The sequence below is a fragment of the Panthera tigris genome, chromosome E1, assembly GCF_018350195.1.
Source record: "Panthera tigris isolate Pti1 chromosome E1, P.tigris_Pti1_mat1.1, whole genome shotgun sequence".
Lineage (NCBI taxonomy): Eukaryota > Metazoa > Chordata > Mammalia > Carnivora > Felidae > Panthera > Panthera tigris.
This window is the reverse complement of record NC_056673.1, coordinates 35598929-35617508: the sequence shown is the minus strand read 5'-3', so window position 1 is coordinate 35617508 and position 18580 is coordinate 35598929. Positions and strand designations below refer to the sequence as shown.

At 39.7% G+C, this 18580-nt stretch overlaps 1 protein-coding gene across 4 annotated transcripts in view; it reads right to left on the bottom strand.

Moving 5' to 3' along the window:
• The window catches only part of LOC102964824 (speckle type BTB/POZ protein), a 67529-nt gene that overhangs the window by 21677 nt on the left and 27272 nt on the right, over nt 1-18580 (bottom strand). The window contains exon 1 of one of the 4 annotated variants that reach the window (XM_042965488.1): nt 12638-12657. The exons of the other annotated variants lie outside the window; for them this stretch is intronic. The gene's annotated coding sequence lies outside the window, so the exon portion shown is untranslated. Of the gene's footprint in view, nt 1-12637; nt 12658-18580 lie in introns of those variants that run through there. 4 annotated transcript variants of the gene reach the window in all.

Sequence of the window (18580 nt, the reverse complement as noted above, 5' to 3'; positions counted from 1 at the left end):
AAAGCCAACGACCCTATATAAAAATATTGTTCACAAAAAAGGAAATAAAACAGCTCTTAAATAGTTTTACATCTTTCAGACCAGCAAGAAAAAAAAATCAACCATATCACGTATGGGGATATGGGGACTCTCATACACTGCCAGTGAGGCTGTAAATTAGTATGTATATTTTAGATAGGAATTTGCTGTTTGCAATACTTTGAATATACATGCAACCTAAGACTTAGTAATTCTACTTTAACTGTATATGAGCTAGTGGAGGGGTTCTCAAACTTTAGTGCAGCAGAATCACCTGCTGGGCCCCATCCCCAGAATTTCTGATTCAGAGGTTTGAACTAGGCCCTAGAATTTGCATTTCTAACAAGTTCCCAAGTGATCCTGATATGCTGGTCCTGGAACCACATTTTAAGAACCACTGCCACTGCCCTAGAGAAACTCTGCCCGTGGGCAGAAGACGACACAGAGAAGGCTGTTCAGTGTGGCACTGCTTGTAACAGTGAAAAACTAGAACAAACTAAAAATCCATTAGGAGGGAAATAGAAAACTAAATTGGGTTATTTCCATATAATGGAAAACCATATTTCAGGATTTAAAATTAATGAACTAGATCTGCAGCACCACGGAGACGAGATCAAACACAACGCTAATGAAAAAAAAAAGCAAGTTTTGGAATGGCATGTGCAGTACCTTATTTATGCAAATTTAAGATTTATATATTATTTACAGATATATACATTCAGTCGAAGTTAAAAAGCCAAAAAGGAAAAAACAGTGACATGCTATCCATCAGATTCGCGATGGGAAAGCAGGAGAGAAGAATGAGGCCGGGACAAGGACAGAAGGCAGCTCAAGTTGCTCTCTCTGGTTTCTTCTCAAATGAGGATGATCTGAGGCAAATATGACAATACATATATCTGATGTTTGGGATGACAGCCACTTGAGTCTATACCATTCTTCCTACTGTTCTGCTTCATTTTTTAAAATATACTGTATTGTAAGAATACTATAAGGATGTACTCCATTATATCAAACACTGGTTTATAATATCGAAGGCAGACATTTCTTCCCTGGACACCTGGCTTATTTTCAGCTATGCACAATGTTGCCCTCTTTGCTTGGCTACTAGGAAGCTCGGAGACAAATGTGTAAGCCATCTCTCGACACTATAGGATCAGATCATATGCTCATCCTGCAATAGCTTTATTATTTTCTTAACACTGTGATTCACTTTGCTGTAATTGCCTCAACTGTTTACTCTTTTATATAGAAGTTAACTACTTCTGGAAACTGTCTCAAATCCTTTGTAGAAAGAGGGATAAATGAACAAAGAAATCACTCAACTCATACACATTCACTGGCCACTTAAGTAATATCATGGATTAATAAGATACAATTGTGGGGCGCCTGGGTGGCTCAGTCAGTTAAGCAACTGACTTCAGCTCAGGTCATGATCTCGCAGTTCATGAGTTTGAGCCCTGCATCGTTGGGCTCTGGGCTGACAGCTCAGAGCCTGGAGCCTGCTCTGAAATCTGTGTGTCCCTCTCTCTCTCTCTCTCTCTCTCTCTCTCTCTCTCTGCCTCTCCCCCATGGATGCTCTGTCTCTGTCTCTCTCTCAAAAATAAATAAACATTAAAAAAAAAAAAGATACAGCTGCATCCTGAGTAATACCATTGGTATTACCGGAGTCCCCACTGGTTTTAAACACTATCCTACAGCAATTCACAACTCAAGCATCCCATGTAATCACAGATGGAGTTACCAGTTTTATACACATGACATGCTATTTCACGTAAGCTAGCAAACTAAGCAATGCAGTGGTATTTTCGCCTCCCCGATTTGTGCAATTCATGATTCCATGATACACTCAAGAATCCAGATGCTACACTTGATCACCTATGATCAAAGTGGGCTTCCACTGGATGGAAAACATATTCTCAAGAACTGTTGGTCTAGTTCTCGTGATGAGTAAGTGCACCTTAGGCAATTTTACAAATCCCAATTATCATTATTGCCAGTAGGAGCCAGAATGAAATTTAGAAATCCCCACTTAAAACTATCTTTTGGGCAGACTGGCAACAAAGACGTGAATTCTGCATGTTAAGAGCATAAAATTTGGCTCTGGAGATGTGTGGTGCATCTCTACACTGAGGGAATCATGAAATATTAACAAGTTTATTTTGAAGTTTTAAAAAATACTTCAAATTTATCTAACAATTAATTTAAGAATTCTCTAAGCCTAAGAAAAAAGACAAGTTTAAAAACGAGTTTATTTTAATAGCTTAGTTGTTACTGGACCATGGTCCGTTATTACAACCAGAAAAAAAGTACTACTTTGGTCTTGACCATTTTTTTTTTTCTATCTTTTTTGCTTCTCATTTATTTTGTAGCCAAGTTTTTTTTTTTTTTTAAATAATATCACCTTTATTCCAATTTTAAAGAAATGTCCAACCCAGCAGCTAGTAAGATCAGCCTTAGACTCTGAGGAGCTCTAACCACACAACCTGCTGAGAGGGAAATTGACTAGGACAGCACCAGTCTAATTAATTTCACTCCTAGCAGGCATTGAGGGCAAAGTGTTCATCAGCAAAGTAGCCTGGTGTTACATGAACTCTCTAGCACTTCATGCCAACTGCTGCAGATGCCCAGCAGAAAAACAATTTGAGAAAAGAGGAGATCTATTTGAGGGTCATGGGTTGAGAACCTTTGTAGGAGACAACTAGCACCAAAATATAGCGTCCCTGGCTTCAAACAAGTTAGGACAAGACCATCCAAGTTCTCTAGTGAAAAATTTCTTTTCCAAAGCTTTGCAAACTTCCCAGTGTGCTAACTCTGAGGCTTAACGTATCTACTATATACCATCTATTTTCCCGTTCTTTCTATTAAGTCCTGAACCATGAGGTGACACTTCTGAGTCACACCAAAAAATATACTTTAAAATACTGGGGCATCTGGGTGGCTCAGTCGGTTAAGTGTCTTGACTCTGGATTTCTGCTCAGGTCATGATCTCATGGTTTATGGGATTGAGCCTCGCATCAGGCTCTGCACTGACAGCACAGATCCTGCTTGGGATTCTCTCCCTCTCTCTTTCAAAATAAATAAAGTTTTAAAAATCTGTCAACTGTAATACTGCTCAAATTCCAATGAAGGTAGTATCAAGTTAGCAACCAACAGCAATCACCAACAGACTGCATCTTAGCAAGTATTAGGAGACCATAAAGTTAATCATTTTTGACAAGAGATTCAAGTCAATCAATATAGTATGATTTCTCACTAGAACATTAAACAGAAGTAAAAAAGAAAATGTATTAATGCTGTCATGATGCACAAAGCTTTCAATCGAACGTACATGGTGCACTTCTTCTCTGCCTTCTTTTACACTTACAAACACTTCTGTTGCTGTCAGTAGACTTGAAGCTCTTTAAAAGGAACCTGCAACTCTTTTTTGTGTCCCCTTATCACCTAGCACAGCCTGCCTAAGACAAGACATTCAGCAAAAATACTTTGATGACTGAAACATTTGTCCAGTTGCATTCAAGTTCATTAACTTTTCTGCTTGTTTCTCTCACATATCTCTAAAAGAGCCCTTTGAACAGTGCTGAGTATATGAGATTTGCAATGTAATGAGAATCATTAATTTGTTCTTTTGGATGAGTTACACACAAAGCCAAAAACTCCTAGCCTGGCACTCTCAAGTATCAGTCCCGGTAAAAGTAAGGTTCTCCTCCATTAGCAAGTATATCTTCGCTCTACAAGGGGGAGAGAGACTGGATATAATTTCCTTCACTTTGAAAACAGGTTATCAGTAATCTGAACTAAACTCGTACATAATCAGGATTCTTTGAGGACAGAAGATGAATTCCCAGTACAATAAAGGGAAATGTCCCAATAGTTTAACCTGCAGTATATGCAGAGCAAGGCTAGAACACTCTCTGAAAAGTGTTGCAAAGAGAGCTTCTGGGGCGCCCGGGTGGCTCAGCTGGTTGAGCATCTGATTCTTGATTTCGGCTCAGGCCATGATCCCAGGGTCGTGGGACTGAGCCTCACATCAGGCTCTGTGCTAAGCGTGGAGCCTGCTTAAGATTCTCTCTCTCCCTCTGCCCTTCTCCCCAGCTCATGCTCTCTCTTTCTAAAAAAGAAAGAGAAAGAGACAGCTTCTGCAGTTTTTTTTTATCTTTCTTTTATTCCACGTAAGCATTCCTCCATCTTCAATCTAATCCAGTCATCCAGCGAATTAAAGAAAATCAGCAACCAACACAAGCATATCACATACATGGTATCTGTAAGTTAGCCATATATCCATCAGTCTTAAAATTATAGGAGTAAGATTGTGGCATAATAGACTGAACCATGAAACTGTTCTATAAGCCAAAAATAGTCAAAACGTCGGCAATTTCATGTGATTCAACATAATACACAAACATGCACGTGTTAGATGGCTGGGAACATCGCTCCTTAAAAGAATGGTTTGTTAGGGACTTTTTAAAAGCCTATCACTTTTTTTTTCTTTTGATTTAAAGCCTTGTACAGTTTCCAAGTAAGAAAAAATCCCAATGTCATAACTATTTTAAACCTGAGAGACGCTGCCTTCTCCAAAACAGAAGATGCCAAAAAGATTGTAGACCAAAAAAAAACCCCCAAAAAACAAAACAAAAAAACGATCACACACACACACTACCAGCAAAAAAAAAAAAAAAAAAAATCCACAAAACTACGGGAAGACTTGGATATATTCATTTCTTTGAGAAACTGATGTGATCTCAAGGTAATGTTTATATTTCTTGTTACAGAGTCCTCGATAATATACAGCCTGTGAGGTAACAACTTTTTTCTCATTACTCTAAGGATAGATTATTACAGGTCATACTGACTTCCTCTGTTGCAAGGTTTGAATGACTTTTGAAAATTTGTCATATGTAAACTTACTGCAATTCAATCTAGTCTAACAAAATACTAAATGTACCTTTTATTAAATTTAGAGATGCTTCTTAAAATGAAACTAAGGACAATCAAGAGAGGCCTCAGTAAACAAAGGAAAGACTGGGGTTTCTCTTATATCCCTTATCAGGTTCATGCTTTATAAAACGTACAAGGCAAAAAAGATGACTGCTTTTGTCTTTATTGAGATATAACAGACATACAAACACTATCTTTGTTTCTTTTCAAATTCTTTAACAAAAGGATTTAGTATTGAATGAATCTAAAGATCAAGAAGAAAAAGTCAACAGTCTAATGGAAAAATGGGTGAAGAACAACCAATGGTTTATGGAAATGTAAATACCAATGGTTCTGAAATATATGAAAACATGTTCGACTCTCATTCATAATAGGATAAATGCAAATTAAACCACATACTGATTCACCCAGTGAATTGGCAAAGATCAAAATGTTTGATAACACTTGCTCAGGCTAAGGAGAACATTTCTGATTAGAGTATAAATTGTTATACTTTCTATGAAAAGGAACGTATATCAGAATGGATAAGAAATATAGATCCCCTTTGATCGAGCAATTTTGCTTCTAGAAATGTACCCTACTACTGATATATTTAACATGATAAATATAAAAGGTTTTTTCACTGTGGCATTATTTGTAATCACAGAATGGAAATATTCTAAAAGTCCATCAACAAGGGCATGATTAATGAATTATGATACAAATAGACAATATAGTTAATAAACATCTGTTTAAAAAACGGGGAGGTTCTTTCTATTTAAAGAGGCAAAAATACCTATTTATTTTAACATACACATAATTTCTCTGTAAAACTATACAAGACCTTAGGGACACTGGTTACTTCCAAGGAAGGAAACAGGGATACCTGAATGGGAAGGAGAATTTCCATCATATTTCCCTTTCTGTACTTTTTGAATTTTAAACCATGTGAATATGTTACCTTTTCAAATAAAATTTAAAAAGAGAGAGAGAGAGGAGAGAGGAGAGAGGAGAGAGACAGAGAGAGAGAGAGACCCCACAAGTGGGGGAAGGGTAGAGAGAGAGGGAGAGAGAAAGAATCCCAAGCAGGCTCTGCACCGTCAGCGTGGGGCCTGATGTGGGGCTCAAGCTCATGACTGGTAAGATCATGACCTGAGCTGAAGTCAAGAGTCGGACCCTTCACTGACTGAGTCAACCAGGCACCCCTAAAACTTAAAAATTTTTAAAGAAATTAGCAGTCTTTCCAGTTAATTTTTCTAGGTTATGAGATGGCTTATAAATCAGACCCTTATGAGAGGTAAGATAGGAATTCTTCAGTGGCTTCCATTGCTATCCAAATAAAATCTACATTCTGTCATGACTGCCAAGATCTCAGTGTATGTCCCTGACCTCATCTAACACTTACCCTTCACAGTCACGGTGCTTTAGTCACTCAGGCCTTTAATTCTACTTAGTGAGCGTATCAGCCTCTTTCTTCAGCCTGGAAAACCTTCTTCCCCCACATCTTTTCATAGCTGCCTCCTTGTCATCTAAGTGTCCTATCAAGTAATATCTTCAGAGAGGCCTTCCCCGACCACCCGATGTGAAGTAGCCCTCACTTCTTGCCTGCTCGTTACATTACCCTACTTTATTTTCATCATTATCGCTACCTGAAATGATCTTGTTTTAAGTTCTTCACTAGTCTATTGTCTTCCCCACCGCAAGTTCAGCTCAATCAGAGAACAGCATCCCTCTGTGCCGAAAATGGTATCATAATAGGCACTGAGTAAATATTTGTTCAATGAAATTGTTGTTGATAACTAGACGGCTGCCTTTTGGGATCCTATTTTTCCTTAATGAGCTCTAGTTACAAGGCTAAAGTTTGGGAGTTATTGAATGAATAGGAACTACAGGAATCCAGGAACACTTTTAAAACAATAAAACCTTCTCAAAAAGAAAAGTACTGATTCATCTCACTCCGATTTTAAAGAACTCATTCAGTATGTCAAAACAAAACTATACCCTCCTCTGATTAAAAAAAAAAAAAAAAAAGAAAAGTCCAAGAAAACTTGGGAGAAAACATAAGTCTGTACAGCTAAATGGGGAGTTCCTAAATCCACAAAACAACAGTAATGTAAGCACATTCTTCAGAACAAGTCAATCCTGGTTACAGAAAATACCATTATAGCAGCCGCCAGGAACTCAGGCTAGACCTTGAAGAGAACGTTCTTTCAGGTTAAATTCTATGTAATAAAATCTCAATATATTGATAAAACTGAATCGGATCCTTAACATTTACTTAAGTTTGATCTTAAATTTGCATATCTGACATGAGGTTTGATTCCCTTAAAACGGGCATGTAGAGAAAAGATATTGAACATTAAATATATACACATATAAACACGTACATCTATAAATATAGAGAGACAGAGCTATCTCTGAAACATGTCTAGACACATAACTAAGTTTTTTCTGTGCCAGACTAATTTGTACAACGTATCTTGTGCCATAGCCAAATATTTGTTAAATTAAGAGTTGAATTATTCTTGCAACTATGTATTTAAGAAAAACTCAGAAACAAGTATACTAGTATGTATGCAGGTCAGTACCGTTAAGATTCCCTAGTTTACAGATATCTTAGGCAAGCAGAGACGCTGAAATGAATTTTAAGAGTTAGATACACTGTCGTAACATAAAAAGGCTATTTTGCCCTCTCATCCATCTAAGTGTTACAAGATCGAGATTTGCAGAAGTAGCCTGGCTGGTAAGGTTCATCCAGACAAAGCCACGATGAAGATAAACGAACAAGAAGGTACATGAAAGAATCTCAGGTCGCGGAAAGCAGTGGGATAACCAACAGACAGCTCCTACTGATTTCCAAACCTCGGTGTGTGGGGGCTGTTTACAGCCTTATAGCCCTTCTCTACAGGTTATAAATAACTGCAAAGTGTCCTTGTCCCCAAGGAGACCTTAGCAGCCAGCTCAAAGGTTAAAATATGGAATTATTCTCACTTTGGATGAAACTCTTCCACTTGGCAGAAAAAGAGCAAAAAAAAATTTATTGCCGATTTAACTTAAGGGCCAAGGAATTAATCCCTCTCCCTAAAAACTATCAATTGTGTAAGAGTTGTTGATATAGACATGTTAGCATAGTTCACGATCCCCAAACTATATCAGGGCGAATGCAACGCACGCTCTGTTCCAAACACAAAGGTCTGTCCTGGAAAGGGGCAGATGCCACTCACAGCCTTGTAGGACCGCATCCCTTCAGACCTTAAAGAAAGACTTCCTGCATTTTTTTTTTTTTAATTTAGGTAAAAATGACTACTGAGCTAACTGCATCTACATAGCAACATCTTGCCTCCACTTGGATAGGGATCCAGCACAACAAATCACGGCTGCCACAAGCATGTTTCTCAAGGTCTGGGCTAATACTGTCAGGTGATGTGCTGCTATTGTTAATTACTGAACCCTTGGTGGGGGTGGGGGTGGGGGGGACAATCACCACCAATTCCTCCAACTGCTTTAAAAAAAAAAAAAAAAAGGTGGGCTGCCTGGGTGGCTCAGTCAGTTGAGCGTCCAACTTCAACTCAGGTCATGAGCTTGCGGTTTGTGGGTTCGAGCCCTGCGTCGGGCTCTGTGCTGACAGCTCAGAGCCTGAAGCCTGCTTCCGATTCTGTGTCTCCCTCTCTCTCTGCCCCTCCCATGCTCATGGCTCTGTCTCTCTCTGTCTCTCGATAAATAAACGTTAAAAAAAAAATTAAAAAAAGAAAAAGGCAGATAGGGTTCATCAGATGAAACTTCTCCACACATCACTTTCAAAATCCATCATTTGGGAGAATGGAATGATACGAATCCAAATCAGCAAAAAAACCTGATTATAAAAGGACTATTTCACTTCAAAGTGGATCTCAGTTCTAAAGGAAAACACCTTTAGAAATGAAGTTATATAGACAGAACCAAATAATCAGCAGTTTCTCTCTTTTCGCAAATGATATTAATGTGATGATTCCACCGATGGTTTGGGCAAAAACCTCTAGGGCCACAAAGAGCAAATTTAGGAAAGATGAAGATTTTAACACATCCCACGTGTTATCAAAGATTTCTTCTCTAGGTTGAGAAAATTCATTCTAAAACAAGAGCCAGAACAGAATTTAAAAAAAGAAGGAGGAGGAGGAGGAAGAGGGGAAAAAACCTTATGGCTAAGAAGATATGTTTATTATATAATTATATTCCCAAAGCTGTTTCGAGATTTGGGAGGTTCTAGTTTTTCACCCTCTCCCCTCAACTACAAACTATGAAGAACCTTATAAAATTCAATAGTAAACAGACGAAAGGCTTGGCCCTAATACAATTTAAGTGTGTCCAATCTGCAAGGAATTCAAAAACAGAAGACTCGTTTCATGAAACAAACAGGCAGAGGTTGTGTAACCCCACAGAGTCCTCTGGCTATTCTAGAAGCCAAATTCAACATGCAGTTCTCTTTGGCCACCTATACTTTAGTCAAGCCATTTAAAAATATTTCTTGCTAACATAATTTGGCCACAGAAAGAGTACCAATACATACCAAATACATACCAATACATACCAAAGAACGTCCAAATGGGTCGTAGGGTATACTATTTGGAATACGTTCATTAACTTAGAAGCTGAAAAGGCCTATCCACCCCCAGGGGATTTGGTATACTACAAGGGCAACCAATTCTCTTCAGCACAGCATTAACTACTACTGTCCAGAAGTACAGAATTCAGTATTCTCTGGAGATACTGTTCCTTATGAGAGGCACTTGGACCTCCCTTCGACTATGAAAGAGAGACTGAGCTAAGGGGTTGGGAAGTGGCTGACTTTATTTCCTTTCCTCTGAAATAAAAGGAAAAGTATTTCTGGAAGAAGAAGAAGAAGAAGAAGGAGGAGGAGGAGGAGGAGGAGGAGGAGGAGGAGGAGAGGAGAGGAGAGGAGAAGAGGAAGAAGAAGAGGAAGAAGAAGAGAGACTGAAGTATATTCTTGCTTTAATCTCCTTTAACTGTGGTCTTAAATCTGTTGACTGTTCACATGGATCCACATCCATGTTCCTTACCTACAAACCATCTGCAGAACATAAATTCTCTCTTCTCCTAAAATTATTAAAAATAAGCCAATCCCTATGTTAACGTTAAGGTTCTAACTAAACTAAGCGGAACAAAGGAAAGGCAGGAAGTTCTCAGCTTTAAATAAATGTTCATTCCAAAATTCATGACACAAGGAAAAAGTAAAACCACACAGGCAGACAAAGCAGGGGAAAGTTAGACAGAATGTCTGTCTTAACAGAATTTCCTGGCTCCCAACAATGTGTGTCAGATTTTAAAAGACTAAAATGTAGTAATACCCATTTTACCCAATAAAACTCTGTAAAAACATGCATAAACATTTGAGGCATGAATCTCATACAAAAAAGTAAAAATTTTAAGATGCTAGCCAGAATGACAGAAGCATTTTTTAAGTTACCCATAGAGAGAGGAGCTCTGCACTCACACACAAAGGCAATCTGCTCAGAATCAAACGCCTTTAACAGAGTAAAATGAAACCCAAGACTTGCTTTAAGGTATTTCCTTTCATAAACTGTAATTTTAATCTCCCTGAAGATCTTTTCTAGGGAGAAAAATAATCTCACTCTAAGGTCTCCGTACCATGTGTTATCAACCACTGATTACAAATTTAAATCCAAACATCTTTTCTCCTTTCCACCATTAGTGTAAAGCCTTATATTATATGCTACCAGTCACCAGAGATCTGAACAAACAGCCATGGTTTACTCCAGGAAAGAATATTTAGAATAAAACTTTTTTTTAAATTTTTTTTTTTCAACGTTTATTTATTTTTGGGACAGAGAGAGACAGAGCATGAACGGGGGAGGGACAGAGAGAGAGGGAGACACAGAATCGGAAACAGGCTCCAGGCTCTGAGCCATCAGCCCAGAGCCTGACGCGGGGCTCGAACTCACGGACCGTGAGATCGTGACCTGGCTGAAGTCGGACGCTTAACCGACTGCGCCACCCAGGCGCCCCTAGAATAAAACTTCTTTTGAAGCCACCTGTGAAAAATGTTTTTTTTTTTTTTAAACACTGTAATGCTCATTATTAAAAAAAGAAAAAACAAAAAAACCCACAAAAAAACCTTACATGTTTACCTTATACAACTCCCAATTCATACCATTTGCACTGAAATGAAACAGTAGATTACACTCAAGACGTGCATTTTCTAAAGTCTTGGTAAATATTTCTGTGCATTTCATTCTGCTTTTTGCCTCATGTTGTTTAAAATAAAACTATGCGGGGCGCCTGGGTGGCTCAGTTGGTTAAGGGGCCGACTTCGGCTCAGGTCATGATCTCACGGTCCGTGAGTTCGAGCCCCGCGTCGGGCTCTGTGCTGACAGCTCAGAGCCTGGAGCCTGTTTCAGATTCTGTGTCTCCCTCTCTCTGACCCTCCCCTGTTCATGCTCTGTCTCTCCCTGTCTCAAAAATAAATAAAACGTTAAAAAAAAAATTTTTTTTTTAATAAAACTATGCAAAAACTCAACAAAGTTAAGTCAGTAGAAAAGAGTGTAACTTGTCTTGTCTAACAGGAAATCTCTGTTGGAAATAGAGATGATGAATCAGACTTAACCAGATTCTGAATCTCCTACAAGTCTTTACTTACTTTGGCTGTTCTGAAAGGGAAAATCTTATAAAAGCAGGTGATACATTTGCTAGGATTTACTAGTCAAAATTACCATTCTTCTATTTTATCCTAGTTCTGGCTATTCTATCTTTAAGTCATCTCTCAAAAAGATTATACTTAGATACAAAAGTCCAAAAAATCCAAACGAATTCTCCTCACCCACTGGCCTATGAGTGCAGCAAAAATGAGATAAGCGGCTTGCTCCGTGTCAGCGTGTACAAGGGAGGGTGGAGGGGGGTCACTGCCACTTTTGTTAGTACTCACAAACTGCTGAAAGACTTATTTTGTGTTCATGTAAAATACCCTTTATAAAAAGTGCTCTGTGGGTCAATTACACTAAAGCAAGATACACTTAAACAAAGCCACGTATCCTATGGTTTCAGCGAGTGGTGGCCGCAAGGTTCCTGCTGAAGACCGGGGAGATATCTTGGCTAACCACCACCACCCGAATACTCTATCACCGCCTACAAAGTAACTGAAAACAGAAACAGGGGTAAGAGTAGTTGCCAGGCTTCTAGGGGCCTAACATAAGCAGAAAATTCTAGCACTACCTCCCCCCTTTTGTGGGACACGAATACTGCCTACACTGCGGGTGATTCCTTGAAAACAGAAACTTTGCTTGAAAACGTAAACGCTAACTTTAACTGGGACCCCGGTACAAATAAGCTTCTCGTATTTTCCTAAACCAGTCTGGTTACTATCAATAATGGAAGGAGCCCTCACCAAAAACGGTCCTCCACTACTGACACTAGAACAGGCCCGTTTTGAACAGAAGATTTAAGAGTAAGCAAGTCAGGATGAATGCGTTTGATAAATATTTACTCAACACCAACTGTGAAAGGCACTCTTTCAGACACAATGGTAAAAAAAAGAAAAAAGAAAAAAAAAGACAGGGTTCCTGACCCCCTAAGGGTAGACAGACAAACACCTCCTAAGACTTCGTAAGTTCTCCTCGGCAGAAGATGGTAACCAACTCTAAGAAATGAAAATGCTCTGAGTATCGGTGACTCTTAAAAAAGAAACCAATACCTTTAGTACCTCTCTCTCTCTCTCTCTCTCTCTCTCTTTTTTAAAGTTTCAGGCTTTGGGGCACCTGGGTGGCTCAGCTGGTTAAGTGTCCAACTTTGGCTCAGGTCATGATCCCATGGTTCAGGAGTTCGAGCCTCGCATCAGGCTCTGTGCCGACAGTTAGAAGCCTGGAACCTGCTTCAGATTCTGGGTCTCCCTCTCTCTCTCTGCCCCTCCCCCACTCACACTTGGTCTCTCTGTCTCTCTCTGTCTCAAAAATAAGTAAAAACATTAAAAATATTGTTGTAAGTTTCAGGCTTTGGCTTCCCAGTTAATTTGCTACAGTGAACATTTTCGGGCCCAATGGATTGGCAAAATTTAAGGAGTCTGACAATGCTGGTGAGGACTGGGAAGAACAGGGACACCTCTCACCCTGTTGGTGGGAGGACAATTTAATACAAGCAGTCTTGAAAAACAGTTTATCGGGGCGCCTGGGTGGCTCAGTCGGTTAAGTGTCCGACTTCAGCTCAGGTCACGATCTCACGGTCCGCGAGTTTGAGCCCCGCGTCGGGCTCTGGGCTGATGGCTCAGAGCCTGGAGTCTGCTTCCGATTCTGTGCCTCCCTCTCTCTCTGCTCCTCCCCCGTTCATGCTCTGTCTCTCTCTGTCTCAAAAATAAATAAACGTTAAAAAAAAAAAAAAAAGAAAAGAAAAACAGTTTATCATCTAAAAAACTAAAGATCGAGCAATTCCACTCCCAAATACAGCCCAGAGAAATTCCTGCACATCCATCAGCACACATAAACAAGAATGTTCACAGCAGCGTAACAGGCAAACACGCTCTCAAGAGCCAAAAAACGTCAACAGTAGAAAGGACACACAAATAACAGTATATTCGTATGACAGAATGCTATATGGCAATGAAATTAAACTAGGGTTCTACATAACAGCATGAATGAAAGTTACAAAAGTATTGTTAGATTCTGAAAGAAGACACAAAAGAACACATATTGTATTAGTCCTTTTATATGAAGTTCAAAACCAGACAAAACCAAACCATAATGGTCTGCAAGGAATCCTAGGTGGTAAAATCATAAAGAAAATGATCATCACAAATGCCAGACTCTGCACAAGAGTATGGGTTATGATCTAGAAGGAACACACGATACAGCAAGCTTCTTCTGGGTGCCGGCAAGGATATATTTCAAGGTCTAGTTGGTGGTTATATAGGTGCTGTACCTGCTTTTGAGAATTCACCTTAATGTTTATTTATTTTTGAGAGAGACAGAGACTGAATGCAAGTGGGTTAGGGACAGAGAGGGAGACACAGAACCCGGAGCAGGCTCCAGGCTCCGCACTGTCAGCACAGAGCCCGACGCGGGGCTTGAATTCACGAGCTGTGAGATCATGACCTAAGCCGAAGTCGGATGCTCAACCAACTGAGCCACCCAGGCACCCCGAGAATTCATCTTTATACAGTTAAAGGGGCACCTGGGTGGCTCATTCAGTTAAGTGTCCAACTCTTGATTTCGGCTCAGGTCATGACCCCATGGTCATGAGATCAAGCCCCACATTGGGTTCCACACTGAGCGTGAAGCCTGCTTAAGAGTCTTTCTCCCCTCCCTCTGCCCCTCCCTTGCTCGCACTCTCACTTTAAAAATAAACTATATAGTTACATCTTATGTATTTTCTAAGTTTTATATTTCATAATAAAAATGCTCAACACATATATTAAAATTAATAGAGTAGCTATATATGTATATATATACATACATATACATGTATATATCTTCCTACATCTAAGGGTGACTACAATGTTTTCCACAGAATACACCCTTGATTTTTTTTTCTTTTAAAATTTAAAAAAAAATTTTTTTAACGTTTATTTATTTTTGAGACAGAGAGACAGAGCATGAACGGGGGAGGGTCAGAGAGAGGGAGACACAGAATCCGAAACAGGCTCCAGGCTCTGAGCCGTCAGCACAGAACCCAACGCGGGGCTCGAACTCACGGACCGTGAGATCATGACCTGAGCCAAAGTCGGCTGCCCAACCGATTGAGCCACCCAGGCGCCCCTTAAAAATTTTTTAAATGTTTATTTTTGAGGGGGGGGGGCAGAGAAAGAGGGAGACACAGAATCCGAAGCAGGCTCCAGGCTCTGAGCTACCAGCACTGAGCCCGATGCGGGGCTTGAACTCAAGAACCGTGAGATCATGACCTGAGAGGAAGGTGGACGCTTAACCTACTGGGCCACCCAGGCAGGTGTCCCTTGATTTTTTTTTTTCTGAAGACAATTCATAATGAGAACTCACTAAAAACACAGGGCCACCTAGGAATGAACACCTACAGACAGTCTTTTCTATTATACTTCCTTTTTTTGAATTTAAATGCAATACCTAAGATTTGTATTTCAGGGAAATTTGCAGTACTTACACAAATGTTTAAATCTATGTATGGCTACTCAGCAGCAGCCATTAGTTAAAACCCAAATTATTACAAGAAATAACCCAAAGCTTTTGAAAGCAAAGCCAAGATACAAGTATTTTTTTGGTATTCATGGAACCGGCAATGATTTCCCATCTCACTCTGGGTAAAAGCCAAAAATCCTTGTAATGGCTGAAAAGAGCCTGCACAATCTGGACCTCATTACCTCTCTGGCCTCACCTCCCGTTATGTTCTCCTGAGCTCACTATGTTCCAGCCAAACTGCCCTTCTTTGCTCTTGTTCCTGAGGCAGAACAGGCCTGTTCCTGCCGCAGGACTCTGTAGTTGCCTTTTTCTCTACCTGGGTAACTCTTCCCCTAGATGTTCTTCTGGTGCCCTCATCACCGTTGGGTCTTTCTGTAACAGTCCCCACCTCCATGAGGCCTTCCTGGACACCCTTAAAGATGTCATCCCCTCCCCCAAGCCCACAATCCTATTCCTCCTTCATTACTTCATTTTGTTCTTTAGCACAAAAAGTCACCTACCCTACTATATCTGGATGTATGAAGGCAGCCTCTTGTCTTGTTTCCACCCAGACCGTGTCTGGCACGAGGCAGGCCAGAAGTAAACACTTATTTAATAAATGGCTGAATTAATCTCTTTTTCTTTTGGATTTCTATTCTTGAAAGGTTAGACCGTAACTAGATACACTAAAAGAAGAAGGTGCCCCCCCCCCATGCCAAATTCAATAACAAAGTTCATTTCACTAATAAGTTTCAGGTTTACTGAGTCACAGATAAAACTTATAGACAGTTGATACAAACTAAGCTGTCGTTTTCCCTAACAAATGTGTAGTACCTGTTTTAATGACAGCAGTGCTGGGAGACCACGGAGAGACAAGAACTCTGTCATACTGCCGGTGCAATTGTACACTGGCATACCCGCATGGGAACTCCTTGACAAGACGGAGCATAGCATGAAGACCGATTGCTGCCTTTAGTTACGCTTGTTACGTCGTCTGGGTTTTTCTGAACGAGTATGTTTTATTCCTTCTAAGTGTATTCATTGTGAGAGAGACAGTGCAAGTGGGGGAGGAGCAGAGAGAGAGAGGGAGAGAGAGAATCCCAAGCAGGGTCCGCACTGCCAGCACAGGAGCTGGATGTGGGACTCGAACTCATGAAACTGTGAGATCGTGACGGGAGCCGAAACCAAGAGTCAGATGCTTAACCAACTGAGCCATCCGGGCGCCCTGAAAGTAAGGTGTTTTGAAAAAGAATTATGTAAACAAAATACAATTTCAAGAAGAAAGTTCTTTGTATTTTTACCCCCACAGAAACAGAAGACTTCTGTTATTATCCAGGTGAAATATCCCAAGAAGGTGACTACAGTTGGAGAGAAAAAAAAATTACTTTTGGTTTAGATACCAAAATATTTTATGGCAGAGTTTTCAAAGCGAAGGGGAAAACAAAACTCCATAGTGTTAGTGCATCGTGTAAGAACATAATTTTACTCTAAAGAAAGATTTTAAGCAAGAACACTTCTGCCCAGCATAAATTGTGGGACTGATGTGATAAAGAGCGGGGAAAGAACTCCATTCAAACTTAGTGATTACAGTGGCATACGGGAAATAATTCACTAAGCAAAACCGCCCATTGGGTGACATGACAGATACGTCTGAGCATGCAGACAGGAGCTTATACTTTTGATGGAATACTTCACCCAAGTTAAAGCTGGAGTAAATCTAGATCCAAAGGTTATTTTCTGAACACAGTACTTGGGACCTGAACCATACTGTAAGACATGAACAAATCTGAGAGAAGATACGCAGGCATCTGATATTCTATAGTTATACTTATTACTGAGGCTTCCACATTAAGGTCTTATCAATTGTTTAAAATAAATACTTTGCGGGCACCTGGGTGGCCCAGTCGGTTAAGCATCTGACTTCGGTTCAGGTCAGGATCTCACAGTTCGTGAGTGCGAGCCCCACGTCGGGCTTTCTGGGGTCAGTGCAGAGCCTGTTTCGGACCCTCTGCACCCCCCTCCCTGCCCCAAAAATAAATAAAAAGTTTTAAAAAATCCTTCGCACATAAATTCTTCTCAAATTCTTAAAGATAGTCCACATATTCGTGAGGTGAAAATATCATGACTGTCTATTCATATAGGAGGTGGCGGCCCAAATTAGTTGTCAAGCAAGGAAGTCCTACTCAAACACTTGCGGGAGGCAGAGTGTATTATTAGAGAAGAGTAACAGTTTTCGTTTGTAACACTTCAGCATTCCAAGTGCTCGAAGCTCTGAATAGCATCCACGTTTAAAGGGGGAAAGACATGGAACATAAAAATTAAAAATGTACTCAACCTCGCAATAATGAATAAAGTATAGTGGATTAAAGACTCCAGACCAAAAAACATTACAAATGAAAACCACTGATCATTGAAACATATGGTCCCTCAACAAAATTTATCGGTAATAATTCTAATATAAGGTGAAGGCTTATTATTTTTTAATGTTTAATTTGGCTGAGAATGCTCCAAGAAACTCTTCCATAAATATCAGCTATGTCTGGATCATGCTGAACTTAGAAACTAACACAAGAATTGCCTGAACTGGATTGGAGATCATTAAACAGTCCTACCCTTAGTAGGGAGGAAGAACTCCGTAAAAAAGTAGTAAAAGAGGAAGAGAGAAAAGGAAAAAGTGAGGAGTTACTGACGTTTATGGAAAACAGCCACTGGATATGAGACAATAAAAATACAAAATAATGAAATGCAAAAGTTGCCAAATTTATCAGATTCCAAAAAGAATCTATAGGAAAAGAAATTTTCAGAGCCTCCAACTCGAATAAAAGAAGTTGGCATTCCAAGTTATGAAAGGTTTTCCTCATCGCTCCCTCTCCCCCAAATGACTGTGAATACCAAAGAGGTATTCGCCAAGGGGGAGAATTCAAATAAGGTACTTAGGGGAAAAAAAGAATCAAACCACCAAAGCAGCCACAATAATGAGGAGGAGGACAAGGAAACCATGAGGGATACACGGGAGGCCACTGGAGTTTTGTCTGTAATGGCAAATAAATGGAAACAAGGTAAAGATCCATCAAAAGGTTTAGAAAAACTGAAATAGTCACAGTGAAATAAAAATTGAATGGCTAAAATGAGGGACCTAGATTTATATGTATCAAACGGATAGGCCTTGAAAAACAATAAGCAGCGAAAACACTACAACAGAATTTATATATTCTCTCTCACACACACATGTGCACACACGTGTGCACACACACACCGCACTGCAAGGATGCACACTGAATTTGTGGTAATAGGTTGTCTCTGGGGAGTGAGGGTGGGCAAAAGAACAGAGAAAATAAATAAAGAGGACTTCAGCTGGAGATGTTTGTCATAATCTATACTTTTTGCTTGCCTTTTTAAAAGACATTTCAAAAACAATGAATTCAGAAGGAAAAGTAAATTAGAAAAGATTTTTAAAAATCGACATTGGAGAAATATTTTAAGTAGACAATAATAATGTAGTCTGAATCCAGCCCAAA